This window comes from Schistocerca piceifrons, chromosome 5 (genome assembly GCF_021461385.2).
Source record: "Schistocerca piceifrons isolate TAMUIC-IGC-003096 chromosome 5, iqSchPice1.1, whole genome shotgun sequence".
NCBI classification, from domain to species: domain Eukaryota; kingdom Metazoa; phylum Arthropoda; class Insecta; order Orthoptera; family Acrididae; genus Schistocerca; species Schistocerca piceifrons.
Genome location: NC_060142.1, coordinates 481,916,599 through 481,921,211, shown reverse-complemented (window position 1 = coordinate 481,921,211; position 4,613 = coordinate 481,916,599). Strand labels below are relative to the sequence as shown.

The 4,613-nt window shown below is 46.5% G+C and overlaps 1 pseudogene; it reads right to left on the bottom strand.

Annotated features, from left to right (window-relative positions):
• Positions 1-4,192: 4,192 nt before the first annotated feature.
• On the bottom strand, positions 4,193-4,310 carry LOC124799606 (annotated as a pseudogene).
• Between the last annotated feature and the right edge of the window lie 303 nt (positions 4,311-4,613).

The window sequence follows — 4,613 nt, the reverse complement described above, 5'->3', positions numbered from 1 at the left end:
CCTCGATGACAACTTGGGTCCATGGCATGTCGGGTATGCGCCACTCTCGAGCCCTACCATCAGCTCTTGTCATCTGAAATCGAGTCTCATATGACCAGGCCGCCGTTTCCCAGTCGTGTAGGGTCCAACCGATATGGTCACGAGCCCAGGAGAGGCGCTGCAGGCGATGTCGTGCTGTAAGCAAAATCACTCGCGCCTGTTCTCTGCTCCTACAGTCCATTAACGCCAAATTTCACCGCTCAGTCCTAATGCATACGTTCGTCGTTCGTCCCACCTTGATTTCTGCTGTCATTCCATGCAGTATTGCTTGTCTCTTAGCAATGACAACTCCCCGCAAACGCCGCTGCCCTGACGTTACTTCAGTCCGGGACCGCGCTGCTGCTACGGTCGCACGTTCGAATCCTGCATCGCGCATGGATGTGTGTGATGTCCTTAGGTTAGTTAGGTTAAAGTAGTTCCAACTCTGGGGGACTGATGACCTCAGATGTTAAGTCCCATAGTGCTTAGAGCCATTTGAACCATTTGAACCTGACGTTAGGCGATCGCCGTCGGCCACGGCGTCGTCCGTGGTGAGAGGTAACGTCTTGGTATTCTTAACATGGTAGATCTCAAAATTCCCATGTGTCTAGCTCCAACCACCATTCAGCATTCAAATTCATAATCACGTCGGAAATCTTTTCACATGACTCATCTGAATACAAATGGTTGCTCCATCAATGCATTGCCCTTTTATACCTTGTGTACGTGACTCTACCGTCAGCTGAGTAAGTGCATATCCGTATGCCATGACTTTCGTCACCTCAGTGTGCATCACCAACCCGATCCATTCCTTTTGAATCGCTCCGCGTGTGGACGGCCTAAGGCGATCAAGACTGAGAGTCGGCCTTGACCTCCTTCGAAGAACCACGACTACAGTCGCCATGAATACTTTGGGGAATGTTTATGTTAAGATGCCCAGGCAAAGATTTTAATGCTTTTCCTCCGATCTAAGAGTCTTCTGCTTTAAGCGCCTTAACAGTCATATACAACCTCTCGCTCGACGAAAGATCTGTACCCAAAGACTGCAAAGTTGCACAGGTCACACCGGTACTGAAGAAAGGCAGTAGGTGTGATCCACTAAATTACAGGTCCATATCATTAACGTCGATATGCAGCAGGATTCGGGAACACATACTGTGTTCGAACATTATGAATCATCTCGAAAAGAACGGTCTTTTGACACAGAGCCAACACTGATTTAGAAAACATCGTTGTTGTGAAACAACCTAGCTCTCTACTCACGCGAAGCGCTATCGACAAAGGATTTCAAATTGATTCCGATTTTCTAGATTTCCAGGAAGCTTTTGACACTGTACCTCACAAGCGACTTGTGATCAAATTGTGTTCTTACGAAATACCGTCTCAGTTATGCCATTGCATTCGCAATTTCTTGTAATAGACGTCACAGTACTTAGTAACTTACGGAAAGTCGACGAGTAAAACAGAAGTGATTTCTGGCGTTCCCCAAGGTATTTTTATAGGCTCTCTGTTGTTCATTATCTATATAAACGATTTAGGAGACAATCCGAGAACCTGTCTAAAGTTGTTTGCAGACGATGCTGTCGTTTATCTTCTAGTAAAGTCATCAGAAGATCGAAACCAACTGCAAAACGATTTAGATAATATACCTCTATGGTTAAAATTGGCAATTGACCCTAAATAATGAAAAGTGTGCTGTCCTCAACGTGAGTGCTGAAAGGAATCCGTTGAACTTCGGTTACACGATAAATCAATCAAATCTGAAGGCCGTAAATTCAGCTAAATATCTTGTAATTACAGTTATAAGCAACTTAAATTAGAAAGAACACAGATAAAATGCTGTGAGGAAGGCGAACCAAAGACTGCGTTTTGTTGGCTTTAGACTGAGAAGATGCAACAAGCCTGCTGAAGAGACTGCCTAGACTACACTTGTACGTCTTCTTTTGGAGTACTGCTGCCTGGTGTGGGATCTTTATCACATAGGATTAAAAGAGCACATCGATAAAGTTCAAAGAAGAGCAGCAGTTTTGTATCATCGCGAAATAGGGGAGAGAGTGTCACTGAAATGATATAGGATTTGTGGTGGACATCATTAAAAGAAAGGCGTGTCTCGTTGACCGGGATCTTCTCACAGAATTTCAGTCATAACTTTCTCCTCCGAATGCGAAAATATTTTGTTGACGCCGACCTACACGGGGAGAAACGATCATCATAATAAAATAAGGGAAATCAGAACTCGCACGCTCCATGCGCTGTAAAAGAGTGGAATAATGGAGAATTATTATGAAGGTTAGATTAGGTTAGATTAGTTTTTCGTTACATAGATCCGTGCTGAGGAGATCCTCGTGGATGTGGAACATGTCAATTTTTTTTAAGCTGAAATAATAATACAAATAGTTTGAATATATACAATGGATCATTTGTTTCTATTAAAAAATTCGTCAATGGAGTAGAAGGAGTTGGCCACTAGTAAGTCTTTCAGGCTTCTTTTAAACTGATCTTTATTTGTAACTAAATTTTTTTATGTTTGCTGGCAAATTATTGAAGATGAGTGTTCCTGAGTAGTTGACCCCTTTTGAACTAAAGTAAGTGCTTTTAAGTCCTTGTGCAGATCATTTTTGTTGCTGGTATTGTATGTATGAATTGAGCTGTTTGTTGGAAAGAGAGATATATTATTTAGGACAAATTTCATTAAGGAGTAAATATACTGAGAGGCAGTAGTCAGTATACTCAGATCTTTGAAAAGGTTTCTACAGCACTTCCGTGAATTTACTCCACAAATAATACTTATTACACGTTTTTGGACTCTGAAAACTTTTGTTTGACTTGAAGAGTCACCCCAAAATATTATACCATATGACATTATAGGATGAAAGTTCGATGAACCCTCTTCCAGGCACTTAAGTATGGTTCGCAGAGTGGCCATGCAGATGCAGATGTAGATGTAAGGTTGTCTGCGACGTCGGTGTCAGGTGATCCACCATTGCATCGCAGCTGCAACTTCCTCAGCGAGCCTCAGTGTCGTCGCAGACGGATGCACGCCGGCAACTGGTGGCGCCGGGGCTGGAGCTACAAAGGTGCGGATTTATCGACTGGCGGTAGGACCGCCACGCACGCATTCCAGTCACGCAGCTGGAGCCCGCATGAAGCGGCCTCATTAGCCGCGCAGCCGCAGACAGCCCCCATACCCACCCCCGCCCCTGCGACGCTTAGCACCCTCACACTGCCGGGACCGCCGCCGCCTCCGCTGCCGAGCACCAACTGTGCCACGGAGAGGCGACACACAATGCCGGCTGACACAAAGTATCGCTGTTCGTCACATTACGCGTACCGGCGTACAGAATGAGGCTTTATGGCGACAGTCTCTCACGTCTCGGCCTGCTGCTGCTAACAAAACGCTATACACAACGTCGCGTTTCCAGAAGTAAATTCATCTAGGGGTACGAGGAGGGAGCAGCGTGACAGACATAATTTCAGATTTATGTACATGAATTGTAACAAGAAAGATATGGGGCTGCTACCATTACTAAGGGTCTATCATATCGTATTAGTGCTCTGCTGCGTTTCGACCGTGAAGATGGGCCTCACGCAGAGACAAGTTTTATTAAAACCTATCAACTCACTAGGCCACCGAAGTTAAGCGCTGTCGGGCTGGGCTAGCACTTGGATGGGTGTCCAACTGGTGTGCCGAGCGCTGTTGGCAAGCGGGGTGCACTCAGCCATTGTGAGGCAAACTGAGGAGCTACTTTATTGAGAAGTAGCGGCTCCGGTGTCGTACAGTGACATACGGCCGGGAGAGCGGTGTGCTGACCACATGCCCCTCCACATCCGCATCCAGTAACGCCTCTGGACTAAGGATGAGACGGCGGCCGGTCGGTACCGCTGGGCCTTCCAAGGCCTGTTCGGACGGAGAGAGAGTTTTTATCAACTCACTCCCAGTACACAATCAGTTCGCTGCAGCCATATTCTTCAGCTCTCTGTCTTCAGGCCACAAGTGGCCCATTGGGACCTACCGACCGCCGTGTCATCCTCAAGTGGGGGTGCGGATAGGAGGGGCGTGTGGTCAGCACAGCAATCTCCCGGTCATTATGATGGTTTTCGTTGACCGGAGCCGCTACCATTCAATAGAGTAGCTCCTCAATTGGCATCACAAGGCTGAGTGCACCCCGAAAAATGGCAACAACACATGGCGGCCCAGATGGTCACCCATCCAAGTTCCGGCCACGCCCGACAGTGCTTAACTTCGGTGACCTGACAGGAACCGGTGTATCCACTGCGGCAAGGCCGTTGCGCAGCCATATTCTTCAGCTCCGGCCGAAATTATGGTGTCATGTCTGACAGACAAGAAACGAAAGTGGTGCTGTAAATTTTTGTAGTAAGCAAATGCACCATACAATAAAATGTTTCAAGACATTTCTATGTTTGCGGAATTCATCTCTAGATGTGATAGAGGCAGATCCGCCAGTGTAAAAACAGGCGGGGAGAATTGTTAGAAGACAGGAAGTAACAGCAGAATGGGTTGGCGAGGACGTGGACAAGTCAGTATTACCTGACTAACAAATCCAACAGGAATATTTCAGACCTCTAAATCTGCT